Here is a 13,958-nt window from a genome sequence, read left to right as displayed (position 1 = left end):
AACAACGGCAACGGCGGCTCGATTACTGAACTTGCGGCCCAACGAACTTCCAAGGAACACTAGCACTGAACGCAGTCCCGACAAACCTAGGATCATTCGGTGCTTCTACACTCTCAGTACCAGCCTATGGCGGTACTCTCACGCACACGCTGGACTAAGCCTGCGCTCTACCTCGGGTACTGACTCTCGTCAGCATCCTACCGAGGTATAGGTCCTATCGACCTCCTCCAAGGAGTTCACCACTCCTGGTCACTCATCCTACAGGCTCTTTATAGACACCTGCTTTTCAATTCCAACATCAGGTTGAAATTTGAGCGACCCCACAAACAAGCTACCAAACAGCTATCAACCACATGCATCGCATATTAAAAGCCTTTCCTACTAACTATCCCATGACTCATCGCACCTTATCACTCCATACGCAGACCATGCTCGATACCACTTAAACATAGATGTCACGCCTCGAACCTCAAGCGCGCCAACATCCCACCATGGTCATGCAAATGCGACATTCTCAGGTAGTGTCGCCGACCCCATTCATGAATTATTGCACAAGCGGAACGTATTATAAAACCCCTAAGAATGAAATACAGGATAGAAAAGCAGGAAGCAAAACCACAACATAACACTTTCATCATTCAACAGAATTACAAACAGAGGTCTACGGCCAAAAGTCTACAAAAAACTAGCTCTTAAAAAGGGATTGTCCTACGACCTACAAGTCGGACACGCTCTCCAATCCTTATGACTTCACATCTGCAACTCCTTAAAGCCAACCAAAGCTCTCTAGCCGCTCCATCCACCAGGGACCTGAAATTGTAATCCCCAAACCGGGATGAGACAATGTCTCAGCAAGTTCAACCCCCTAAACCCCTATTAGAAAGAAAATACGCCCAAGAGTGGCCTAGCCACACACATAGAGGACTTACCTCGCCTCGGTTCCTTCCCTGCGAGGTTAGCACAATTCAAATCATTCAATCGTATGCAGTAATAAGAACTTAAACAACCGAATGCATTCCTTTCATATAACCAACAATCGCGGGGTCCCGATTATAAGACTAAATCATTATGACACGTCCCATTCCATGCACACAATTCCGTCCCATAATTTGACACATCAACAACACTCAACATGCATTCCAATTATTATTCACTGCCACACAAGGGCATAGCCTACTGCGCAGTTCGGCTATCTACGACACTAATGCCGGGCATCGCCTCCCCCCCATGGAGCGCGGCTTCGTCAGTACGTCGACGGCATTCCCGAATGAGCATCGATCCAATCGGCCCAGCCTCTACTGCGACTGGCATCCACCGCATGGGCATCCCATATAGGGGCAAGTCCGGCTCAACAGCCCAGGACGATTCCTCTTAGTTATCACATAGCCAAAGCATACTCGGCCCTAGAACACTTTATATTTCACTCAATGCTTTCACTTAAAATAGTGATCCCGGCCATTTTTCTTCATATTAAAAATATTCCAAAATTACTCACGTGTGTGGGGACACGCTAATTTCGAATCAAAAGCAAATATCTCACTTTTTCAAACCCCACTATTTAATATAATCATTAAAATCCAATTTTTGCAATTTTTTTATGAATAAAATCTCATATTTATCACAATCAACACTCAATTTGCCACATCCATTCATCAAATTCAAATTCTAAATGCACAACAGTGATCAACACGAAATTCTGAGAAAATAAAGTTCCAAAATAATTTTCAGAATTTATTAAATAATTAAATTTATTCCGAAAATTAAATTAAATAATAATATCTATATCTTTCACGATCCACACTCAATTCATAATATCCAATTATCAATTTCAAAATCTGACCACACAGTAGCGACCGGCACGAAATTCGAGAATTTAAGATCCCGACAAAATTTTCGAATTTAATAAATAATTAAATTTATTCCGAAAATAATTAAATAATAATATTTTAATAATTTCGAATAATAAAATATTATTAAATTATTAAAAATTTCGAAATATTTAAATAAATCAAAAGTAAATTCCTTTATGTCACATCAATGTTTATATTAATATAACCACTCACTTAACCTTAAATTAAACACAATTTAAGTTAATCAAACACTTTAATATAATCTACACTTAAATAAATTAAATTAACCACCTAATAACACTTAACATAAATTAAGCACCCATAAAGCATCATTAACTCTCTAATCAAGGTTTAGTGAGTTAAACTCACCGGAATGACGAGCCGAGCGGACCAAAACGACGGGGACGCGGAGGGAACAACTTTCTTCAAAGCGGGCCAAGCATCCGGGCTCGGGAAGGCGGCCAAAACGGGCCAAACGTCTGCTGCCATACCCATTTTCTGCAACTACTTGCTGATTGGGGCCGGGAAGGGCGGATCCGGCGCGGTTGGGGCGAGCAAGGGCGGTAGGACTAGGCGGAGCTCCGGCGGGCTAAGGCGGGGGTGCACGGCGGCTGATCTCGCACGGCCTTGGCGGCCGGACGAGCCTCCCAAAGGCGAAGACAAGTGAGGACGACGGCGGCGGGCGAGGCGCACGGCCGGCGTGCGGAGAACGGCGAGCGGCGACGGGCGGAGGCGTGCGGCTGCTCCAATGGTGCTGTTGGCTGCTCCAGTGTCTTCTCAGATCTGCTGGAGCGCCGAGCACGAGCTGGAGATGGAGGAGAGAGGCTGCTCGATGGATAGAGAAGAAGGAGAAAGGAGGGGGATGACTAACGGCGGTCCGGCGGGCGTGCAACGGCGGTGAACGGCGGAGGCATGCGGCTTCTCCGATCTCCTTGTTGCTGGTGGTCCGAAGAAGAAGATGAAGATGGAGATGGAGTCGCACGGTTGGGGGGAGAGAGGAAGAAGAGAGGAGGAGAGAGAGAAGGGGGGCCATTTTTCTTTTTTTTTCTTTTCTTTAATCCAACAAAATGGCCCACCACCATGACATCACATGGTGTCATACTCCACTATCTCCAAACCCCAATCCTCCAACAATCTTCAATGGGTTCATTTTATTTTTCCGCCGGGGCCAAAAATCTTGTACGACCATTCTTCAATTCCACTTGATTCTCTTCCAATTAAATCAAATTGAAGTCCATAAAATTAATCAATGTCACCACACTTCAATTCACATCTTCACTTGTTCATAGAACCAACTTAAGTCCCAAAAGCGACCAAAAACGGGCTACTAATTTCTCGAACCAAATTAGCCATTCTTGATTATTTTGCTGAAAAACTCGGTTTGCATGAAAAATCTTCCAAAGATGAGTCAATATTCTTAAAATGATTTATGACACACCCCGACTTCCAATTTCTGAATTCGATCTCAATTCCACGGTTAATTTCACTTTGGCACGATACTAGCGCCGCCCAACCTACCGGGTAGCCTTTAGAAATTTTCATGCATTTGACCTGTGGTTGATTATCTCAAGCCACAATGTACATCTTTGAAACATTGACGACTTTCGGTTGTCGGGGTAATCTCAAGGTTTCAAATACGAACACAGGGTACCTAATCAACAAAGAAGTCGGTCTAGTGCCGATCAACAAGAATTGTGCGATCTGGTGGAAATCACCCACACCTGATCACATGCCTCTGTCGAGCCGACCTATCTCCGATCTCTAATCAATTTTTAATTGTGCCGTAATGACCCTTGCAGATTAGCTCAGTCGAAAGATCGCTTCCTGATCAAATTCTTGAGTCTGATGCATTAAAATTTCTTAACGGCTTTACCTAATAGACTAGTTTTCACATGAGTGGCCGACTCAAGGAAAAGAACTATATGCGTGCCAAAGAAATGCCCATATCAAATTATTGAAAATAGAATTGGAAAATCGGGATGTCACAACTCTTCCCCTCTTATAAAAATTTCGTCCTCGAAATTTAAACCTTTACCAATTCTTAAACAAAAAGGTGATGGTACAGTCGTCTCATCTAGTCTTCTCTTTCTTAGGTTCCTCTTTCTATATGCTACCGGATCACCGCTATCTTGCCCAAACCACTTTGGATCCAAAATGCTAAACACTTGCCCATTTAAAATTCCAAAGGTCTTCAACACAAAATCTGCGAAGCTAAACTGGCGATTCTGAGCAGTTTCTAAATTGTCTTTGATAATTGCGATTGAATCACTGATTTCTGAACCAACTCTGGACCTGCGATTTTCTGATCTCTGATCTCATCTCAACCGACTGAAATCCTGTACACTCTGCTCTGCACTGATTAAAAATAAACTATTTGACTAATTTGTTGAAACTGGGAACCTCTGGTCAAGATCTGATATAACTCGACACGATCTTGACAACGCAATCACCGACCACCGCATCGACCTTGACCTGTGATCTTTCTTTCCCTGACTTCCTCTCAACAATCAAAATTCCGCACTCTCTGATATGCACTACTTAAGAAAGAACTATCTGAAAGCTCTGCCAACTCGAAACATTTGATCTAGATTTGAAATACAATTCATCCCCGGCACTCCATGCAGATGATTTATATGATATACATACACTTCGGTATACTTGTTCTAATCAAGATCTTTTCGTGAAATCGACTTAGATCGGTTAATTTCACTCCGAGCTTTTAGTGTGACCTAGGCTATTAGGTAGTTTTCGGAGCTTTTCGGGACAAATGACCCGTGGTCGATTTTCTTCGAGCCACGATGAACCCACTGACACATTGGCGACTCTCGAGGGTCGTGAAAATCTCGATGATTCAAATACGGACACAAGGTACCAAAATGACAGTAAAATCAAACTAGTATCATTCGACGAGAGTCATCATTCATCTCGTCAACCACCACTCCATAATGAATCAATACTCTTCCCGACTCCTTGATAACCTGTCATAACATTCCATTATACTATACTTCCATTCCCACACAAGATTCTCTCAAGTGCTTGAAAAAGTTTTCCTCGCTTACATTACCAAATTCTCACTTACCGATACATCCAACACTTACAACTTATTCGGCAATATCTATCTTCATACCGATCTACTAATACCGATGATGTAGATTCAAAACAAGACTCATCTTAAATCGCATGTCTGGACAACGCTGAAGTTACTATGATGAGCTTATCATACGATCTCCTTTTTAATCTCTGCATCGTCAATTACACACAATTGTTCTCAGAACCTTAGCGTTCTATTTTTAGAAATCTGAAAATCAACCTCTCTCATCTGCATTCTCTTATAGAGTCTTCTAAATTTCTGAATCTGTCCACTGAAGCGTTATGATTATGATCTGTACTCTTAGCTCAATTCTGAGGGTGGTCATAAGATTCAAAAGTGGCTTACCTTAGATTTGAAAATCGAATTTCGAACTTTCTTAAATAAGATCCAATCCTTGAGTACCAACTGAGCAACTAAGGACTCTTGACTCAGTGCATCTGCGACTTTACTCACCTTTCTAGAGTGATACAAAACATCATAGTCATAATCCTTAAGGAGTTCCATCCAGCGACGCTGTCTCATATTCAACTCCTTATGAGAGAATACGTACTTGAGACTTTGATGGTCAATGAAAATATGGAATCTTTCTCTATACTGATAGCGCCTCTAAATTCCCAGAGCGAACATAACTACTGTAAGTTCTACAACATGCGTCAGGTAATTCAACTCACAAGATCTCAACTGACGGGACGCATATGCAATAACCCTATCATGCTACATCCACAAGCAACCAAATCTTTTAAACAACGCAGCGCTGCAGATCTCATAACTTCCAGGACTAGATGGAATAGTAAGCACGGGTGCGATATTCGACTTCTGCTTAAGCTCTTGAACACTACTCTCGCACTTATTTGACCACACAAAATTTTCTTCCTTCTTCAGCAGTCTCATCATCGGCGATGCTAACACTGAAAACCTTTCTACGAACTGTCTAAAATATCCTGCTAATCCCCAGAACTTCTGATCTCTGTCACTGTAGTCAATCTCGGCCAACTGTTCACTACTTTAATCTCGGACGGGGTCTATGGAGATTTCTTCGCCTGAAATCACGTGACTTAGGAACGTAATACGAGTCATCCAAAACTCATACTTGCTAAACATATTGTAAAATCCAAAAGCACTCAAGGTCTGAAGTACCATCCCCAAATGTCTCTCGTGCTCCTCAGCACTCTTTGAACACACCAGGACAACTTCAATGAACATGATCATAACTGATTCAAGTACCCTTAAACATTTCACTCATTAGACCCAAACAAACAGCTAAGTTGTCCATCAAATCACACGGTATTACAATGAACTCATAACTGCCATATCGAGTACGAGATGCTAACTTCGGTGTGTCTTTCTTCCTAATTCTCAACTAATGATACCTTGACCTCCAGTCGATCTTGAAGAATATTGATGTACAGACACAATGAACCAACTTTCCTCTTCACTAATAGAATGGGTGTTTCCCCAAGGTGATGCACTGGAACGTATGAATCTCCTATCCCACACTTCTTGCATCTGCACCTTTAGTCCCTTTTAACTCGGGTAACAACATCCAGTAAGGAGCCTTAGAGACTGGCTCTATTCCGAGTGCTAATTCAATCACGAACTCTATTTCTCTTTCTAACTGCAAACCTGACAATTCTCTAGAAAATACCTTAGAAAACTCCTGTACCACGATTATGATCTCCATATTCGGCCCCTCAATTGACGCATCCACTTCAGTTGCCATGTAGATTCGATAACCAACAACCAGAACCAGGTCATCTTCAGTGACGAATAACAAGGATTGAAGTCCTTTTTCGGCTCTTAGTAATTCAAAACTTTCACACGCCAACTGAACAAACTGAATTATATCACTGCCACGATTCATAACAGTATAAAGCTCCTCGAGCCAAACTTTTTCATATATGACTTCCAAGTCATACATAAGCAAACCCATCAGGCACAACTATAGTCAGAGACTCGTCTTCCTATTACTTTATTATAACAACGGAAACTCCACAACCTTCACTCAAAATCCTGTTGCGCTACTCTGATAAAACACCTCAAAAACATTCTTCCCTTGATTAATGCATAGTCAATCCATTCCTATTCCTTTCGCCAACCTAATGGCGTTCTATCTGTAGTAACTATGCTTACACTCTCCTGAACTTACATGGACAGTTCCTAACTTGACGGCCGTGTTGGCCACATTCAAATCATGCTCCCTTTTTACTCTGACACTGGGCTAACTCATGCCTCCTTTCCACTAACTCGGCAAACAATCAGGGAGTCATCTACCTCCTATCAAGGAATATCATGCACCCTTCTTTGCACTGGGGTCTGTTCCAAGTACCCCATTAAATGTCTCGAAGCATGTTTCCTCTGTTCTGTCTTATCAACGGCGGTGAGAGAAACAGCTGTGATTCCATCTGTCTATACAGATAATCTTTGATCAAATGGTTGTACTGGCAACCCTTGTAACAAGTCATTTCTCTCTTACAGCACAGAACAGATCCTCGTCTTTTCTTATAGACACAATACACATCGATCAAGTTGAGCACTGACTTTCCAATTCTACTCTTATGGTTGGGTGAAACAGGGCACCTTTCTTTTGACATCGGCCTTTCTCCCCAATCGATTTCCACCTCTGTCAAAATTCAACTCTGACTTAGATACGGAGGCTTGATCCTCGATCACAACTTTAGATTGGGCTTCAACAGGCGCGGCAACAACAACGGTCACAACATTGGCAGCGATAGAAACAACGGCAATAGCAACGACTCGGTCCTGAGCTTACTGACCCAACAAGCTTCCAAGGAACACTAGCACCTAAACGATCCCAATGAACCTAAGATCGTTCGGTGCTGCTACACTCTAAGTACCGACTTGCGGCGGTACTCTCACACTCGCGCTGGTCTAAGCCTGTGCTCTACCTCAGGTACCGACTCTTGTCAGCATTCTACCCTGAGGTATAGGTCCTACCGACCTTCTCCAAGGAGTTCTCCACTCTTAGTCACTCATCCTACAGGCTCTTTATAGACACCTGTTTTCCGATTCTAACATCAAGTTAGAATTTGAGTCACCCCACAAACACATTACCAAACAGCTATCAACCACATGCATCAGTATATTAAAAGCCTTTCCTACTAACTATCCCATGACTCATCGCACCTTATCACTCCATACACAGACCATGCTCTGATACCACTTAAATGGGGATGTCACGCCCCGAACCTCGAGCGCGCCAACATCCCACCATGGTTATGCCAATGCGACATTCCCAGGTAGTGTCGCCAACCCCATTCATGAATTATTGCGCAAGCGGAACGTATTATAAAACCCCTGACAATGAAATACGGGATAGAAAAATAGGAAGCAAAACCACAACATAACACTTTCATCATTCAACAGAATTACAAACAGAGGTCTACGGCCAAAAGTCTACAAAAGACTAGCTCTTAAAAAGGGATTCTCCTATGACCTACAAGTCGGACACGCTTTCCAATCCTTATGACTTCACCTCTGCAACTCCTTAAAGCCAACCAAAGCTATCTAGCCGCTCCATCCACCAGGGACTTGAAATTGTAATCCCCAAATCGGGATGAGACAATGTCTCAGCAAGTCCAACCCTCTAAACCCCTATTAGAAAGAAAATACGCCCAAGAGTGGCCTAGCCACACAACATAGAGGACTTACCTCGCCTCGGTTCCTTCCTGCACGTTAGCACAGTTCATATCATTCAATTGTATGCAGTAATAAGAACTTAAACAACCGGAACACATTCACTTTCATATAACCAACAATCGCGGGGGTCTTGATTATAAGACTAAATCATTATGACACGTCCCATTCCATGCCACATAATTCCATCCCATAATCTGACACATCAACAACACTCAACATGCATTCTAATTGTTATTCACTGCCACACAAGGACATAGCCTACTCGCTGTTCGGCTATCTGCGGCATATAGCCGAGGCATCGCCTCCCCCCCATGGAGCGCGGCTTCGTCAGTACGTCGACGGCATTCCCGAATGAGCATCGATCCAGTCGGCCCAGCCTCTACTGCGACCGGCATCCACCGCGTGGGCATCCCATATAGGGCCAAGTCCGGCTCAACAACCCAGGACGATTCCTCTTAGTTATCACACAGCCAAAGCATACTCGGCCCCAGAACACTTTATATTTCACTCAATGCTTCCACTTAAAATAGTGATCCCGGCCATTTTTCTTCATATTAAAAATATTCCAAAAATTACTCACGTGTGTGGGGACACGCTAATTTCGAATCAAAAGCAAATATCTCACTTTTTCAAACCCCACTATTTAATATAATCATTAAAATCCAATTTTTGCATCAAAACCTGACACTTGGGTTTTTATGAATAAAATCTCTATTTACCACAATCAACACTCAATTTGCCACATCCATTCATCAAATTCAAATTCTAAATGCACAACAGCGATCAGTACGAAATTCTGAGAAAATAAAGTTCCAAAATAATTTTCAGAACTTATTAAATAATTAAATTTATCCTGAAAATTAATTGAATAATAATACCCATATCTTTCACGATCCACACTCAATTCATAATATCCAATTGTCAATTTAAAAATCTGACTACACAACAGCGAATGACCGGCACGAAATTCTGAGAATTTAGGGTCACGACAAAATTTTCGGAATTTAATAAATAATTAAATTTATTCCGAAAATAATTAAATAATAATATTTTAATAATTTCGAATAATAAAATATTATTGAATTATTAAACAATTTCGAAATATTTAAATAAATCAAAAGTAAATTCCTTTATGTCACATCACAATGTTTATATTAATATAACCACTCACTAACCTTAAATTAAACACAATTTAAGTTAATCAAACACTTTAATATAATCTACACTTAAATAAATTAAATTAACCACCTAATAACACTTAACATAAATTAAGCACCCATAAAGCATCATTAACTCTCTAATCAAGGTTTAGTGAGTTAAACTCACTCAAATGACGAGCCGAGCGGACCAAAACGACGGGGACGCGGAGGGGAACAACTTTCTTCAAAGCGGGCCAAGCATCTGGGGTCGGGAAGGCGGCCAAAACGGGCCAAACGTCCGCTGCCATACCCATTTTCTGCAACTACTGATTTGGGGCCGGGAAGCGCGGATCCGGCGTCGGTTGGGGCGAGCAAGGGCGGTAAGGACTAGGCGGAGCTCCGGCGGGCTAAGGCGGGGGTGCACGGTGGCTGATCCGCAGCCTTGGCTGGCCGAACAGCCTCCCAAAGGCGAAGACAAGTGAGGACGACGGCGAGAGGCGGGCTGAGGCGCACGGCAGCAACATGCGCGAGAACGGCGAGCGGCGACGGGCGAAGGCGTGCGGTTGCTCCAACAGTGCTGTTGGCTGCTCCGGTGTCTTCTCAGATCTGCTGGAGCGCCGAGCACGAGCTGGAGATGGAGGAGAGAGGCTGCTCGATGGACAGAGAAGAAGGAGAAAGGAGGGGGCCGACTAACGGCGGTCCGGCGAAGGCGTGCAACGGCGGTGAACGGCGAAGGCATGCGGCTTCTCCAGCTTCGCTCGTTGCTAAGGTCCGAAGAAGAAGATGAAGAACACGGAGGAGAGAGGCTTGACGAGAGAGAGGAAGAAGAGAGGGAGGAGAGAGAAGAAGGGGGGCCATTTCTTTTTCTTTTTCTCTTTATTTAATCCAACAAAATGGCCCACCACCATGACATCACATGGTGTCATACTCCACTATCTCCAAACCTCCCACAACAATCTTCAATAGGTTCAATTTATTTTTCCGCCGGGGCACAAAATCTTGTACGGCCAATTCTTCAATTCCACTTGATTCTCTTCCAATTAAATCAAATTGAAGTCCGTAAAATTAATCCGATGTCACCACACTTCAATTCACATCTTCACTTGTTCATAGAATTGTTTAAGTCCCAAAAGTACGACCAAAAGCGGGCTTACTAATTTCTCGAACCAAATTAGCCATTCTCTGATTATTTTGCTGAAAAACTCGGTTTGCATGAAAAAATCTTCCGAAGATGAGTCGATATTCCTAAAATGATTTCTGACACGTCCCGACTTCCAATTTCTGAATTCGATCTCAATTCCACGGTTAATTTCACTTTGGCATGATACTAGCGCCGCCCAACCTACCGGTTAGCCTTTAGAAATTTTCATGCATTTGACCTGTGGTTGATTATCTCAAGCCACAATGTACATCTTTGAAACATCGACGACTTTCAGTGGTCGAGGTAATCTCAAGGTTTCAAATACGAACACGCATATAATCTTCTCTTTCTCGGGTTGCTCATTCTGTACCAATGCTACCGTAGATCTTTGCTATCTTGCCCAAACCACTTCGGATTCAAAATACTAAACACTTGTCACTTAAAATTCCAAAGGTCTTCAACACGAAATCCATTGCTTTTGAAGCGGCGATTCTGAGCAATCTCTGCTCGAGCAATCCGATAGCTGCAATACCTGGGATTCCCCGACCCAACTCGACTTGCGGCATTCTGATCTCGATCTCATCTCAACTGACTAAAATCCTGCACACTCTGCTCTGCACTGATTAAAAAGAAACTATCTGACTGATCTGCTAAAACGAGGAACCTCTGATCAAGATCTTATATAACTCTGATACTGATCTTGACAACTGCAATCACTGACCACATGCGGCTGCGGCCTACGATCTTTCTTTTCTGACTTCATCTCGGCAATGAAATTCCGCACTCTACGCTATGCCGCTGAAGAAGAACCATCCGAAAGCTCGCCAACTTGGAACATCAGTCTAGATTTGAAATACAATTCATCTCCGGCACTCCATGCGGATGATTTATATAATATACACACTTTGGTGTACCCACTTTGTGACAAGACAGAATCTCCAATTTCTGAAATCGAACTTAGATCGCGGTTAATTTCACTCCGACACGCTTTTAGTGTGACCTAGGCTATTAGGTAGTTTTTCGGAGCTTTTCAGGACAAATGACCCGTGGTCGATTTTCTTGAGCCACGATGTGAACCCACTTGACACATTGGCGACTCTCGAGGTACGTGAAAATCTCGATGATTCAAATACGGACACAAGGTACCAAAATGACGGTAAATCAAACTAGTATCATTCGACGAGAGTTTCCAATTTAGTGGAGTCACCCACTCGGTCATTCATCTCGGTCGAACCGACCTATCTCTGATCTTAAATTAATTTTTAACCGTGGGCCGTAATAATCTCAAAGATGAACACGGTCGAGAAGTCGATTTACAGTGAATTCTCAAGTCTATTTGCCTTAAAGTCCTTGATAACTCACCCAACTAGTCTGGGTTATCTCGTAAGTGGCAACTCGAGAAAATACTGTAATCGCATCGATGAAATGCCCAATTTAACCAATCGAAATCGGAGTCTGAAAATCGTGATGTCACACACTCAAAACAAGATCTATTCGTACTTTATGCTGGATAATGCCAAATTACTATGATTAGCTTCCCATAAGATATTTTCTTTAATTTCTACATCATCAGTACACCTGATCATCCTCGGAACCAGCGTTTATCTTCAAATCAAAATCAACCTCTCTCATCTGGCATTTTCTTATGTAATCTTGAATTTCGAACTTTCCTTTGACGATTTGATTCGATCGCTCTCTCGGTTCAATTACGAGGTAGTAATAAGATTCCAAAGGTGGCCTACATTAGATTTGAAAACCAAATTTCGAACTTTCAATTAAGATCAAATCCTTGAGTACCAACTATGCAACTAAGGACTCTCGACTTAGTGCATCTGCAACTTTGCTCACCTTTCAGGAGTGATAAAATATCATAATCATAATCCTTAATGAGTTCTATCCAGCGAAACGTTGTCTCGTATTCCAACTCCCGAGGTCTCCTTTGACTGGGCGCATATGCAACAACTCTATCATCTTGTATCAACACATAACTCAATCCTTTAACGACGCATCATTGTAGATCTTATAACTTTCGAGACTAGATGGAATAGTCGGCACGGGTGCGGTAGTCAACCTCTCGCTTTAAGCTCTTGAAAACTATGCTCGCACTCATGCTGTCCACACAAACTTTTCTCACACTTCCTCGCAGTCGAATCAACCGCAATGCGGGACGAAAACCCTTCCATAAAACTTCGTAATATCCTACTAATCCCCGAAACTTCTAATCTCTGTCACACCGTAGTCAATCTCGCCAAGCATTCACCGCTTCAATCTTCGACAAGGCCTACGGAGATTTATTCGCCTGAAATCACGTGACCTAGGAGCGCATTGAGTCAGGGGGTGAATAGGTGTAAAAAATATTTTAATCAACAATAGATGATAAGTGTGCAACACTAATCAACAATAGATGATGAAAAGGAAGTTAGACTCTTGCGAGATTAAATGAATTACGATCAAAGTAAAAGAACATAGAGAAGAAAATAAGAACACAGAGTTTATAGTGGTTTGGCTTGATCCAAGCCTACGTCCACTCTTCCACACTGACAGCCCACTAGCTGGATTTCACTATGAATCAAAAGAGTTGTTACAGTAAAGCTCTTCCTTGATTCCATAGTATAGAGACTCTGTTACACTTCGTCAAGGTCTCACAAAGATATAAACTCTCTTTTGAGTACAAGATTTCGCTCAACAATTTAATCAACAAAGAACAAGGAGCTTCAGATTTTGGAATTCTTCTATCGCGCACATACTTGAACAACTGGAACGTCTTCCTTATATACTCCTTCATGCCATCACACCCGTTGGCATTTACCAAAGGAATTCTTCCAATCTACCCGTTGGACAGAATCAATTAGGAAGATTTCGAGCTATTTAAGGAATATGACGATAGCCCACCAATTATGCTCGCCCATACAATCAGGATCTAGGTTTCCATAAGTAGAACCTTCCAAATCTCACCAATCAACGGATCCAAAATCCTTGAATCAATCTCAATTTGAATAATGGATTCTGACATGCTGTATCCATCCAAGAGATCTTTTCTAGTCGATAGAATCAAATCCTTAACGAAACATTCAGTTACG

Source organism: Eucalyptus grandis, chromosome 4 (genome assembly GCF_016545825.1).
Source record: "Eucalyptus grandis isolate ANBG69807.140 chromosome 4, ASM1654582v1, whole genome shotgun sequence".
NCBI classification, from domain to species: Eukaryota; Viridiplantae; Streptophyta; class Magnoliopsida; order Myrtales; family Myrtaceae; genus Eucalyptus; species Eucalyptus grandis.
The sequence above is the reverse complement of the archived record's forward strand: the minus strand, read 5'-3'. Positions refer to the sequence as shown.